General features: G+C 39.5%; 1 protein-coding gene across 3 annotated transcripts in view; it reads left to right on the forward strand.

Annotated features, from left to right (window-relative positions):
* Positions 1–15,807, forward strand: part of LOC107548902 (uncharacterized) — a 40,237-nt gene continuing 24,430 nt past the window's right edge. The window contains exons 1-4 of one of the 3 annotated variants that reach the window (XM_016229762.1): positions 1–61; positions 10,258–10,401; positions 10,489–10,632; positions 14,250–14,574. The gene's annotated coding sequence lies outside the window, so the exon portion shown is untranslated. Of the gene's footprint in view, positions 62–10,257; positions 10,402–10,488; positions 10,633–14,186; positions 14,575–14,605; positions 15,040–15,807 lie in introns of those variants that run through there. The other 2 variants (XM_016229763.1, XM_016229764.1) reach the window with 2 other exon arrangements.

Consider the following 15,807-nt stretch of genomic DNA (forward strand, 5'->3'; position numbering starts at 1 on the left):
GCATTTCAACACACTCAGCTGAGCTACATTCTCCACAACAAACAAATTCAGCTTTAGAGAGGTAAGGGGACTTTTCCCCATTGATTTTAAGGAGTGCCAGCTCTTCAAACTGCCTTCACCTCTACCACCTCCATACAATTCAACTGTATAGAGTCTAGACAGCTGCTCCATCAATATAGTGGTGTAGACAGACAGACACTGTCATTGAAAACACCTCTGCATCTCTTTGATCTCTTATGGATATTGTATATATAAAATTCAATTTAAATTAAAATTTTAATTTTGAAATCATTATCAAATAAAACACAATACTTTAATTTTATAATATTTTTTAATCATTACTTTGATAATTATCAGATGTAATTGATCACCAAATATTAATGCTGACATAATATAACTAAATTACAATACATTTTAAAATAATTTTAAATGATTACTTTGCTAATATACATTTTATGTGCCTGTATTTTTGTAATTGATCATTGTATATTAATTCTCATATTTCAGCATACTGATGAAACACTGTGACTGGTTTTTCAAACGTTAACCACGGGCTGCTAGCAGATTGATTAGATTTGTTCTGTGGATCATGTCATCCTAAACACCTCTGAATTTTTCATGAACGGCCCCTGATGTGCCACAGGCAAGCTGGCGTTTTATTAATAAAAAGCTCACTGGCTTGATGCAGAGGAGGAGGCGACAGGGATTTCAAACACCATTCAAGTGTCAATTTTTTTGTAATACAAGCCAATGGAATGCATTCCATTACTGGAAATAAGAATCAAGATGATGTGGAAAATTCAAGAGCTTGGCATTTAAATGATTATGTAATTTAAGTCGACATAAAATGGCATTGCCAACCCATTTCATATTTACAAAAATATTTAATTATAAAATTTTTTGCACTGATGAATCATGCACAGTAAGACCAGGCATATTTATTCATGTAAATAGGAATGCTTTTGATTTTATGTTGACTTTGAAATGTTTTATGAAATGAAATAATAATTCAATAATAAACATTTTTACTGCAGAAATGGTAAGCATTGGGGAAGAAAATACGGCAAAGTCTAAAAGAAAATACTGTCCATTCTGATCTACGTTAAACAATAATGAAATGTTTCTCAAAAAGACACTGCTGTCATATAAAATACATTTATACAGCCAGGAAAGGATCTTGTTGTTTTAGACAAAACACACTCACTGCAGCACTCAAACTGGGCCACATATGACGAGATATGAAATGATAATTATTTTTTGGAGTGATATTTTGCCAATTTTACCTTCGCTGCCATGGCATCAAACAGTAAACCATGGCTCATGATTGTCATCACGACAGCAAACTTTCAGAAGGGTCTTCATTATTTCTGGATCCTGAAAGAAATAAACAGCATGTAAGTGCTTGAAGAAGATCAATGATTGATGATTAAATCATATTTAATACCCAAATCGACCAAATCTTTTCTTGTTCTTTCTGTTCTAGCAAAGGTTTAAATGTCAGAAACATTAATAACTTCTGACCCGGATTTGTTTTTGGTTGTTTCTGGATTATTCCTGTTTTGTTGTAGGCTATACCAAGTCTGCATTGCTACTGATTTTATGCAACCTTGAACTGACTCTGAATTTAATTAATTATGCAATTAAGGAAAAATATGCAAATTTATGTGAACATTTTTTGCTTTGTTTTAATAAACTCCACAAAAGCTGTCTATCTCTCTCTGCTCATATATGGATAGATTTGGTTTCAAAGCAGACACTGAAGGTTTTAGGTGTGATTCTCATGGGAGGTAAATCTGTTTGTTAGCAGCCTACAATCAAATAGTTAAAAACAGATGCATTTGCTCAGCCTCATATCTGTGGGTGTTGGGTGATTAAAACACAAATTGACATCCGAAGAGACATGGACTTGTATAATGGAAGAGGAATGTTTACAATGACGAAGGTGTCTGATGATCGCTCATTTAACTGGCCACAAGCCTAAATCTGTGCTGCACAAACTAAAGAGAGACTCCAGTAATCTCACATGTGTCTCCTTAGGATACCTCAACAATGTCACAAACTGGGCTCACAAAATTCAACTTATAGTTTTATGTTTTTAGATGAAATTGGTATCATGTAAACATCCCCTCAGCTGTTTTGAATTTTATTTCTTCTAGGGAAGCACAATATCAATGCTCAATTAAATATTCATTTTATACAGTACATTATAATGTTGTGATGCCTATATTCACTTATGCCTTTAAATGTACTTATTGACAAAATAGCATAAAATTGTTATATTGGCCATTTATCAGTATATCAGCCCGAATTTTAACATCAGTGCATACATAAATTTATGAAAGGAACCTTAGGAGAAACATCTGACAAATTTGAGACTGAAATGAAACGTAACTTGGAACTCTGAGAAATTAAAGAGCAACTCTTGAGCAAAATCAAATTCCTCTTCAGGAACTCGAGCTGCGTCGAGAAACGCTAGGGGAACGCTGTTCAGGAACGTATGGCTCACCTCATGACAAATTATAGGAAACTGAATCCACACACTAGGGTGGTTTTCCCTAGATTGTCAGATTCATTTACATTTCTTTTTGTCACACAGGAAACTGTTAAGACATAGACTCACCTTTACACCTGTATAATCATACAAATATATACACTCATCATGAAGAGTTGGCCTCATTTCTGACAAATGACACATGGCGCTTTTTCACATGCGGCGTTGCACGATTAGCAGTGCAGTGAGCCGTGAAGCTAATTGCCACAATGTTCTCTCTAGCACCATGCTGACATATAGAGAGCGATGGCCAGACATACATTTCTATTCAGTTTATGAAGATGAAAGCGGATTTTGATTTATCAAAGTAGCACACTAGCTTGAACAATCATTCTGACCCAAGTTATTAACTACTAACATTTATTATAACAGTATTATTTATATACTTTTTTTTTCATAAAAATAACATGCAAACAATAAGGCCCAAAATAGTCCCACAACCTTCATTAGTGACTAGATCTAGATAGTCTCAAAAATAAAAGAAAAAAGGTAAAACATACAATTTAAAAGTAAATGTCAGTAAGATTTTTTTAAGAAATGTTTTTTTTCTTTTTCAGAAAATTAAATTAAATTGAATTAAATTAATCAAAATCACAGTAAAACATATGTTACAAAAGATCCTGAAAAACGTATCTTAGTTTCCAAAACACATTTATCAGCACAACATTTTAGAACATATTAGAACATTAGAACACATTCAAATGATTTATGAACATGGGTGCACATTATGCAGGTCCGCATGCTGACCAACATAAAAAATGCGAGTCCAGGGAGGAGACAGGAGGGGCTTGGAGCAGGAGGAGTCCAGCTGGACCCAGGCCACAGCCATAATGTCGGCCGACGGAGGGAGGAGCCATGGAGGCATGGAGGAGGAATGGCCACCGACTCCAGGGGGCCGACCAATGGCGGCAGAGCAGGTGGTGGAGGAGCCCGAGGCAGAGATGGTGAGCCAATGAGCCAGGGCGACGGGGAGGATCCGGAGGTCCTAGGCGGAGCAGATGGCGCCGGCAACCGATGCAAAGATGTGGATCCGGGAGGCCGCGGTGGAGCCGGAGCAACCAAGGACTGAGGAGGAGCCGAGGGGATGAAGGAGCCTGACGGAGCCGAAGGGACGGAGGGATGAGGCGAAGTCAGAGGAGTGGAGTCCCGAGGTGCATGATGGTCGACGCCAGACCAAGGCAGAGCATAGATGGTGGGCTGAGGGCGAGCAGAGGGGCTGCCAGACGACAGCAGAGGAGGAGGCAGGAGCGGGTGGCAGGGCGGGCATTCGTGAGCCTCCGGGCATTCGGGGCTAAACTCTGGATCAGGAGCCCCCTCTAGGCTGAACCTGGGAACAGGATTGCGCTCTGGAGGAGCGGACACTGGAGGGCAGTTTCTTGGAGTGGGCACTGGAGGGTGCTCTGAACTGGATTCGGGGCTGGTGCCCTCTCCTCTTCGTTTTGGCACATACGCCGTGCCATACTCAGCTCACCCTCAGCCGTGCTCACACCGTCCGCGGCTCTCTCCCTCATGGCGGGTGTTGTTGCTGGCTCACACACCTTGACTGACATCATCAGCAGCTCTGGATCCACTGCGATCCTCAGCTCTGTCACTCCGTGCGGCGATGGCTTGTAGGTCGCGGCGGGTTCTGGCTCTCCGTCAGTGGTGGGAGATGGTGGGCTGGGCACTTGGTCAGGAGTGGAACTGGCGAGATTCTCCTGGGAACAGGCGGGGGATGGAGATCCATTTCTCGTCCAAATCCACTCCACAAAGGTGTTCGAATTCCGCTCGAGACGAAAATGTTAGGGAGGGATGATTTGGGGAGAGATTCATTCGGAATGAAGGGGGGAGGGGCGATGTATGTTATAATACATCGTGTACACTCACTAAACAAAGAGTGACAGAGACAGAGACAGTGACAGAGCAGAGCCAATTCATAAAAGAACAATATTTAAAGGAATATGGTAAACAAGTTGCTATAAAGAATGCATAATTAGCCTAGATAACCATCGGTATTTCATTAAAAAGAAGACCATGTTCTTGTTCTTTATGAGAAGTGGTTTTATTTAATTTTAACATAAAGACATGTTGTGTGTCACAGCAGTTAAATCAGTGTCTATCGTGATAAAACCTTAATATCAAAACTATATAATGAATTTGGAAATTTTAGAGAAATGCTTAATAAATGCATTACACTGTAACTAAACCCATTAGATTTTAGCCGACTAAATTTACTGTAGATTTAGTCGACTAAAGTCTTATGATATTTAGTCGACTAAAACTAAAAACAATTCAGATGACTAAAATATGACTAAAACGAAATGGCATTTTAGTCAAAACACTATGACTATAACTAAATCAAAATTTGCTGTCAAAATTAACACTGCTGGTAAGTTCGGCGAGGGCCAGAAACAGTCTGGTATGGTCCTCGAGCGAGCGCTCCCCCTGCTCCCGGAATTCGGGGTGAAGGAGGAGATCCATAGAACACAACGGAAACAAAACACTGAGGGAAAAAACACGTAAACAAAAATGGAGGGTAGATACACGGAGGTTACTGTTTTTTTTGGGTCTGGTTTTATGTTTACACGGCGCGATGCATCACAACGTGTAAAAACACAGTGTAAGTCATTATAATCAGCAATCATGTCCCCACTGGATGCTACAAATGCCTCGTTTGTAATGGGTTTTATTGGTTTTGTCTCGTCGCACCGGGACACGGCATCGCAGTATGGTAAGGGTGAACCTGGGAACAGGATTGCGCTCTGGAGGAGCGGACACTGGAGGGCAGTTTCTTGGAGTGGGCACTGGAGGGTGCTCTGAACTGGATTCGGGGCTGGTGCCCTCTCCTCTTCGTTTTGGCACATACGCCGTGCCATACTCAGCTCACCCTCAGCCGTGCTCACACCGTCCGCGGCTCTCTCCCTCATGGCGGGTGTTGTTGCTGGCTCACACACCTTGACTGACATCATCAGCAGCTCTGGATCCACTGCGATCCTCAGCTCTGTCACTCCGTGCGGCGATGGCTTGTAGGTCGCGGCGGGTTCTGGCTCTCCGTCAGTGGTGGGAGATGGTGGGCTGGGCACTTGGTCAGGAGTGGAACTGGCGAGATTCTCCTGGGAACAGGCGGGGGATGGAGATCCATTTCTCGTCCAAATCCACTCCACAAAGGTGTTCGAATTCCGCTCGAGACGAAAATGTTAGGGAGGGATGATTTGGGGAGAGATTCATTCGGAATGAAGGGGGGAGGGGCGATGTATGTTATAATACATCGTGTACACTCACTAAACAAAGAGTGACAGAGACAGAGACAGTGACAGAGCAGAGCCAATTCATAAAAGAACAATATTTAAAGGAATATGGTAAACAAGTTGCTATAAAGAATGCATCATTAGCCTAGATAACCATCGGTATTTCATTAAAAAGAAGACCATGTTCTTGTTCTTTATGAGAAGTGGTTTTATTTAATTTTAACATAAAGACATGTTGTGTGTCACAGCAGTTAAATCAGTGTCTATCGTGATAAAACCTTAATATCAAAACTATATAATGAATTTGGAAATTTTAGAGAAATGCTTAATAAATGCATTACACTGTAACTAAACCCATTAGATTTTAGCCGACTAAATTTACTGTAGATTTAGTCGACTAAAGTCTTATGATATTTAGTCGACTAAAACTAAAAACAATTCAGATGACTAAAATATGACTAAAACGAAATGGCATTTTAGTCAAAACACTATGACTATAACTAAATCAAAATTTGCTGTCAAAATTAACACTGCTGGTAAGTTCGGCGAGGGCCAGAAACAGTCTGGTATGGTCCTCGAGCGAGCGCTCCCCCTGCTCCCGGAATTCGGGGTGAAGGAGGAGATCCATAGAACACAACGGAAACAAAACACTGAGGGAAAAAACACGTAAACAAAAATGGAGGGTAGATACACGGAGGTTACTGTTTTTTTTGGGTCTGGTTTTATGTTTACACGGCGCGATGCATCACAACGTGTAAAAACACAGTGTAAGTCATTATAATCAGCAATCATGTCCCCACTGGATGCTACAAATGCCTCGTTTGTAATGGGTTTTATTGGTTTTGTCTCGTCGCACCGGGACACGGCATCGCAGTATGGTAAGGGATGTAACATTTCCGTCACACGCTTGAGGTATTCGGCCAATCACAATGCACTGGATAGCTGACCAATCAGAGCACACCTTGCTTTTCAGAACAATGAGCTTTGTAAAAATCTATGCGTTTCAGAAAGGCGGGGCATAGAGGAGAAACTATAATGTACAGTATGTGGAAAATAATGTGTTTTTTAACCTTAAACCACATAAGCACATTTCATTACACCAAATAATTATTTTTTAGCAACGTCATATGACCCCTTTAAACTTTTTTTTCTTTTCTGCAGAGCATGTAGTTACAACATCTAGCAGCAGGGGCTAACGGGACATGCCAACCACCCAAAACTTGACCTCTTGGACTGGCCTCATGTGTTTCCTTTTTTCTCTCACCTTCTTTATTATGCCATCTATTTTTCATCTTGTTGTGTGTCTGATTAGGGGACAGTCAGGAGAGTCCTGACCACGTTAGATGGAACATGAGGTTTTACTGTTGCTACTGCATGGGTGAACCGATGCATGGGTGCTAGATCTACCATGGAAAGGAAAAGAATTGAAAAAAGTTGAAAATTAGAAGTATGACGAATGATGGATTCAAGCAGACAGCAAAAGAATGTGGTTTCTAAATTAAACATATACAAATGTACAGGCATTTCATGAAATACATTCATAAATTAGTACATCATGTCTATTTTCTGCATTGGCATTTTAGTTCTGTTCCTCACAATCCGATGGGTGCAGAAGATCAGTTGAGTTTTCCTGTCATCTGCTGGTGACTGGTGCTCACTACAGATACACAGCAAGATATCAGCCCTGTCTGTATAAGAGAATATTTCAATTCATAAATAAGAAATTCACTAGGATTGTAACAACCCCCCTGCCTCCCCAAATATAAATATTTTATATTAGATTTTAATTGATGATACTAAAAACAATTACTGTTAACATAAGACAACGTTTTATATATTCTACTGAGAATTATAACCTTACCTTGAAGTTTATTTATTTTTTATTTTTTGGGGCAATTAAATGCAAAGCCCAGTTTTTAATCCTGAATAAAAAAATATATAATGTATGATAATGCAATAGTCTATGACATCTTTTAAACTGCTTAAACAAAACACAGCTGAAAGAACATGTGGAAATAAAGATGTTTGGATATTAATACTGAATAAACAAATGTGTTTAAACAGTTTAAAAGTGTCATGGGCAGGCCTCTTACTCTCTAATCAAGAATAGACAAGATCTGATAGCTGGCCAAATGATTTCACACAGGATGAATGCTCATATCAGGCTGGAGAATGTTACAGAACCCTTGCCAGAGATTCACTTCCCTCTACAAACCTTTGATCCAGTCATTACATGGGCAGAAATGCAGGCCTTCAGCCCCCAAACCCCACCACACACAAACAAAGCCAAATCAGTAAATCCAGCACAGGTGGGAGATTGTAACCCTAAAGTGTTTTTCAAGTGTAATATTTCTGTAAAGGCTAGGGACAGAAAAATGGACGTTTCCATAGAATGACCCATATCACAAATCAATTGATTCAGATAGGGACTTCAAAGCGTGTATCGCAAACCATTTGATTTATTGTTTAGAAGAGCCTGAAACCATTGAACATTTATTTTTTTCTTGTCCAGTCACATTGAAGTTCTGGCAGGATCTTTACAGCTGGCTAAATATTGATATCAACACTGATATTACAATGGGTAAATATCATATACACAAAAGTAAGTGGAATAACAGTAAACCCTCTTTAAATTGCTTTAAAAATGAATGTAAAAAATACTTAGAATCTTTAAAACACTTATCCAAAGATAATCAATCCCTTGGGGAATTGTATATAACCATGTATGAGTCTCTTTCCTTTTAAGACTAGTAAGATTCTGTACCCTTTATTTTTTTATTTATATTTTAATTTTTTTATTTTTTCTTGGAACCCCCTCAAATGTTTAAAGAATGTTTGTTTTGTTTAGTGTTATATTTTGTCATATGCATTTTATTGTTCCCCATTTGAGTGTGTAAATTGATACTGTTCAATTAAAAAAAAAAGTTCACCTGTTTCGAGTAAAAAACAAAACAAAAAAAAACATTTAATTTATCGGGACTCGGGACCGGGTTCACGACTCATTTGATTCAGATCGAGACTTCGGAGTGCGTATCATTTGATTTAGATTGGAACTTTGGAGCATGTTCGTGAATCTTTTGTCCATTGAGTGGAATCGACTCGTGCCTCGGAATCGACGAATCAATTCTTTTTGGAATCGACTCCCAGTCATACCTGGCCCCCATCAACAGCAACCACACGGCGAGTTTTTCAGAGGCAGCACCATTCACATTTTACTCAAACTCCAGTTAGTTCTGTTAAAACATAGAAATGAATGGCTTGTTCTGCTCTCACTGCAGGTTTTTTCTGGGTGCCATGGCAACAGTAGCCTACCTGTATCAAAAACGGCTACAGCTGACAGCTGGAGCTTTGTAGGGTCATAAACATCCTAAACAGTATAAGGAATATTTGCCAAACTTTATATGTTCACATGCCATTGTGACTCAGTGGTTCACGCGTGTACAATGCGATTCATATGCTGCTGTGTCTTTTTCAGGAAGCACAACAGCTGCATGGCAAACATAACAGCTCAGAAACATAAACAAAAGGTACTTAATTAGTCTGTTTAGAATCTCAGGTAACTTTCAGCCTGAAAGCAATAAAAATAAGGCACAGATAAATTAATTCATAGAACATGGTGTATATATGTATTGATCTGAATGTCTACTCCAAACTTAAGTTATCACCATCAGCAGCTGTTTTGTTGGTTTTCATGCAAAGCTAACAGTAAAGGTTAACTGTCTTCCGTTCATTCTCTTTCACATCCACATGCATGGATTCAAGTGTTCCTGCACAACGGTTTCACACTATAACCAGCTCGAGCTCTGACTGTAAGCAGATCTCCCAAAAGAATTATTGAATAGAGTTGAATAGAGTTTCTATTTCAAATAAATGCACAAAAATAAGAAAAGTTTTTTTAAACACAAGATCAACATATTACAATGATTTCTGAAGGATTATGTGACACTAAAGACTGGAATATTGATGCTGAAAATTCAGCTTTGCCATCACAGGAATCAATTTACTTTTTAAATATATTCAAATAGAAAATGGTTATTTAAAATTTTAATAATCAACTCAAAGTACCATTGAAATGTGTTCCCCAGTGAGATTGACAGCCCAGTGAGATCAGGAGAGCATTGTGGGTTGTTTGTGTGTCGTGGGTGGGAGATCAGAGTCACTCCAGTGCTCTGACAGCCTCTTTGTCTCGCTGATGAGGGAAAGACACTCTAATGGATCAGAGGAAGTCACTTCACTTTTACCACTCACTGCATCCACTAAGAACAAGGCCACAACATACAACACACTGAGACTGCAGAATCAGAAACTATCTATCTATCTATCTATCTATCTATCTATCTATCTATCTATCTATCTATCTATCCGTCTATCCGTCTATCCGTCTGTCTGTCTGTCTGTCTGTCTATCTATGTCATTCACAAAATAATTTACTGATCTCTCTTTCTCTTTTTCCCTCTCTTCTCTATCGCTCTCCTGCAGGGTTGTGGAAGAGAGGCTATCTATCTGAGCCAACAAACAAACATTAACTGGTGCTTCAAACACGTCAAGCTGTCATTCAGCGGGTCCAGCCGAATTGAATTCTCAGCATCACAACTGCATTTGGAACTGACAGATTCGTAAAAGGTCTGTGTTTCTCAGAGCTGTTCAAATGGAGGTACAGTTTTATTTTACATGTTTTGATTTCTTCTGCTCTCCTCCCCTATATGACAGACTGTGTGTAGGCAGCTTGGCTCCACCATTTTCAGGCTGTGCAGGACAGTGTTCTGGTGACAGATTCGCCCTGGGTTTCCGTTCATTAGAGGGCCAGCGGGAATGTGGCAAGCTGCGAGGGTGTTGTATGAGGCGTAGCCTGCAGTAATGTCCCAGTTTTCTGTGTTCACCCTGCAAGCTGTCCCCTTGATGTGTGTGTATGTGTGTGTGTGTGTGTGTGAGAGAGAGTGCATTACTAAAGATTATTGTTGTAAATTAATATCCTATACAATAGTATTATGGTTTTTAGAGATAATGTCACACACGCATCGAGGGGACACACACTGATATTCTTGGAAGTACTGTGGTGTATTTCGAAGTACAATAGTATTATCATCCTGCACCATTACTATACCATGCTACCTATACAGTACTTTTTGTAAGCATGGCTAACACCAAGTACCTAGAAGTACTATTTTGGATACCATGGTGTATGACTGTGGTAATCATTCTGTACCATGCTACATCATGGTAGAACCTGAAGTACATTAGTACCATGTAAATAACATGAATATGGCAATCGTACAGTACTCGTTTAAATATCAAAGTGCATCAAAACAACACTGATGTTCACTTTTATCACTTACAAAACATACCATAGTATTTCTATGTTTTTTATTCATGGTACTGTGATAATAACAAAGCTTTTAGAATCTGGTAATACCATGGTACTCTTTGAAGAACCTAGGACTACCATATAAATATACTGGCATAGAAATAATATGGTAATCTTTAATTCACTACTATCACAGTTTTTTTTTATATGGTACTGTGCTAATACAATGGCATTTTAGACCATGTACCATGGTAGTATCATTGATACATATCATATAGTTTTTTTGGAAATACCATGGTGCATTTCCAAATACAATAGTTTTACCATCTTCACCATAACTGCACCATGGTACAATCCACAGCACTTTTTTAATATGTATACGTAGTTAACACAAAGTATCTAGGAGTACAATTTTAGATACCATGGTAAATGACTATGGTACTCATTCTGTACCATGCTACATATCAAAGTACCATGGTAATATATCCAGTTACTATCACTATACCATGGGTTATCAGTAGGACCAGATCTCCTCTATTAAGTGGTTTCATTCAGCATAGGTGTCTTGTTAGTGTAGTGTTTTTACAGTAAGAGGTACAGGTGCTGATTGTTTAGGAGTCTCAAGCAGTGCAGACTTTCCCGTGTGCTGTGCGTCTATCTTTAGCACACTAGAACCAAATAACTTAGCATGGGTTCAGTCCGTTGCCATGGACACTTTTGTACAAGCTCCAGGCTGCTGATTCGTGAATGTAGAGTGAAAGCACGTGCCGCACAACACAGCAGATCACAAAATCTAGCTCACCATAGACATTAGGAATTACATCCGATCAATAAATCCATGTGGCCAGATGAACAGTTATCTTTTTGATCATCAAGGGTTATTTAGTTTAATTTCCCAAATGTTGCATAAATGAACACACATGAACTACAATGTGTGATTTGATTAATCATGGTAATAATCAGGAACAGGATTCCTGCCGGGGGGCAGAACAATAAAAATTAATGAGTTTTGTGCTCATCACAGGGGCGTAGATTACGCGGCTCATCAAGTTAATTGCAACAAGAATGGTCTTGGTGATTCACATAGACTACCTGGAGCAAATAGTCAACACTCCAAGAACAGGGTATCTAGGGACTGAAATATCATATATCACCTTAACAACCCCTTAGAATATCTTAGCAACTGCACAGCAATGTGCTGAAACACTCAGAACACCTTAGCAACTGCATAGCAACACCCTACTATGCTGCTACACAGTGACAGTTTTTAAGCAAACTGCTGTGCAGTTACTAGAATGTTCTAAGTGGTTGCTAGGGTGCTGCTAAGGTGATCACTTAGAACATTCTAGTCCTAGCAATAATGTCCGTAATAACAGTAATGACATCCTAGTAACCACTAGTTGGGTGGTTGCCAGGATGTTGCTATGTGGTTGCTAGTGTGTTCTGACTGTTTTTAAGCACATTGTTATGCAGTTACTAGTATGTTCTGAGTGGTTGCTTTTGCACTTAGCAACTGCATAGCAACACCCTAGCAATCACTTAGAACATACTAATAACTGCATAGAACAATCAGAACAGACTAGCAATTGCTTAGTAAGAAGGTTGGGCGGTTGCCAAGGGGTTGTTATTCAGTTGCTAGGATGTTTTGACTGTTTTAGGCACATTGCTAGGATGTCAGGACTAGGATGTTTAAAGTTATTGCTTTAGCTACACCCTAGCAACCACTTAGAACATCCTAGTAACTGTATTGCAATGTGCTTAAAAACAGTCACCACATAGCAACATATTTGGGTGGTTGCTAGGGTGTTGCTATGCAGTTGCTAAGGTGTTTTGACTGTTTTAGGCACATTGCTAGGATGTCAGGACTAGGATGTTCAATGTGATTGCTTTAACAACACCCTAGCAACCACTTAGAACATCCTAGTAACTGCATAGCAATGTGCTTAAAAAAATCACCACATAGCAACATAGTTTGGTGGTTGCCAGGATGTTGCTATACGGTTGCTAGTATGTTATGACTGTTTATGCACATTGATAAGCAGTTACTAGGGCATTCTAAGTGGTTGTTTTCGCACTTAGCAACTGCATAGCAACACCCTAGCAACCACATAGAACATACTAGTAACTGCACAGAACAATCAGAACACACTAGCAATCATGTAGCAACATAGTTGGGGGGTTGCCAGGGTGCTGCTATGCAGTTGCTAAGATGATTTGACTGTTTTAGGCACATTGCTAGGATGCCAGGGCTAGGATGTTCTAAGTTTTTGCTTTAGCAACACCCTAGTAACCACTTAGAACATCCTAGTAACTGCATGTCAGTGTGCTTAAAAACAGCCAGTGCATAGCAACATAGCTTGGTGGTTGTCAGGGTGTTGCTATGCGGTTGCTAGTGTGTTCTGATTGTTTATACACATTGCTATGCAGTTACTAGGATGTTCTGAGTGGTTGCAAGCAGTGAACAGCAACATAATTGGGTGGTTGCCAGGGTGTTGCTATGCAGTTGCTAAGGTGACTGTTTTTAGCCGAGTGCTACAAGGAATGAAATGAATGAAATTGTGATTTATGTTATCCTGCTTCCCAGATATGGCTCAATTCACCGGTTATAAAGTGTTCTGAGTGTTTCTTTGTAGTTGCTAAGTTGTTCTGGTGGTTGCTATGGTGATCTGTGATATTCTGGTCCCTAGATACAGCTCCTTAAATATAAGGTTATGCAAGTCATATCACTAAGAAATATTCTAGCACACCACGTCTCGCACACGTATAGTGATAGGTATCATTCACATTTGTAACGCAAAATTTCCAGGATGCACAAATATTTTATGTTTAAACTGCAAAATATGTTTTACAATGATTTTTCTTCACAAAAAAATTGCCTAGTTTGAACATCTGCCTTGAATGGATACTTGGTTATTTGCATATCACTACTGTGACATGAAAGTGAGAAGGCTATAGAGAGAAACAGACAAAATATTACCATCATAGCAGGGGGTTGTTCACACACACACTTGACAAAGCCCTAGATAAAACCCAAGAGTGTTTGCGAACCCATTGAGCTGTTTTTTTTTTACTAATTTTGGAGAGGAGTAATTTAGCAAATTGTGTGTCAGCATGTTCGTCTCAGGGAAACAACAGCTGATCTATATGTGTGTGTGTGTGTGTGTAGGCACATTGTGTTGCAGTTGTACGTGGGCTAACACATGGTAGAGCAGCCCAGCTCTGACAGCCTGAGAGTGGAGAGAGAGAGAGGATGAAGAGAAGGGAGGGGGAAAGAGAGAGTGGTAGCATGACAGAAAGCGAGAGAATCGGAGAGTTAAAGAGAGAGAGAGGGCAGCCTGCCAGTGAATGGTAACACAGGATCAACCCTCAGCCTACGGTAACTGCACTTGGACACACACACACTCGTTACACACACATGCAACCATGCTGGAATGAACGGACTGAATTGTGGTCAGCACTTCCCAACTAAAAGCATCAGCAGAAGACAACTGGTGAGTGTCGTTCCCTGTGTGTTTCTGTCTAAATATCGTCTGTTTAATGCCATTCAGCTTAATGTGACAATATTATCTGTCTAAATGTAATTTGCTGCTTGTCACTTAACAATCTGACAGTACTTGGAAGACTTATGCTGCTTGGTTAACCGGTTAGTTCAATCATGTTGTACTTGCTGGAATGAAAGTAACTATATTTTGTTGTGTGTCAGTGATTTGTAAGCTTTTAATTCCTTTAAGCCTGCTGCCTTTTTGCCCGCCGTCCTGACTAGATGACAGGAGATCCGTAAAGCCTTTGTCAACTGATTTAATAGGGTCTGACTTTTAGACGGTCAGTTTGTTGTTGTGTGTCAGGAGGCTTATTGCGTCATTGTGATGGCATCACCCTCGCCGGGGACACCCCCTCTCTTTCAGCTGACCGCACCGGGTGACAGGAAGTCTTGTAAAGGCTCGTACCTGCGAACGGTACACACACAGAAAACCACAAGAGGGGAGAGAGAGGCTTCCACCCACATATATGAATCAGACTGCATGTGATTATTCTAGCACACTGCTTCTGTACACGTTTGATACTCATGTATCTCAATTTATACATTCTTGAATTTGATTCTGATGGGTTTCTGAAAGTGTTTAAGTGATTATAATGTTTAGTCAACTGGTCATTACATTAAAAAAAAAAAATACTGACAGGGTGATCAGGACCCAAACATGAAGCGGAGTGGGTTATTTTGTGATAATGACCGGTTGATTGTGCATTATCTGTCTCATTATGGGGCTAGTTACCAAATTATTATTATTATAAGTAAATATAAAATACATATTATGTGAGTTGAAATTATTTTATTATGTAAAAATAAAGAGACCAGTGTAATCTGAGAGAAAGAATGGCTATGTACACTCAAAAAAGTTTTTTTTATATATATATATTTATTTTTTTTGTTACAAATTTCCATCAGTCTGATTTGAGTAATTTTTAAATGGTGTATATATGAATTCATACTTAAAGGGGGCATATGATGCGATTTCAAGTTTTCCTTTCTCTTTGGAGTGTTACAAGCTGATTGTGCATAGATAAGATCCCTGAAGTTGCAAAGACTAAAGTCTCAAAACCAAAGAGATATTCTTTATCAAAGTTAAGACTCTTGCCACGCCCCCCTAAAACGGCTCGTTCTAACACGCCCCCACATATCTACCTCACTATGTGGAAATATTAGCATAATGCCGCCCAAATGT

Source organism: Sinocyclocheilus grahami, unplaced genomic scaffold (genome assembly GCF_001515645.1).
Source record: "Sinocyclocheilus grahami isolate Dianchi unplaced genomic scaffold, SAMN03320097.WGS_v1.1 scaffold357.1, whole genome shotgun sequence".
Classification (NCBI taxonomy): domain Eukaryota; kingdom Metazoa; phylum Chordata; class Actinopteri; order Cypriniformes; family Cyprinidae; genus Sinocyclocheilus; species Sinocyclocheilus grahami.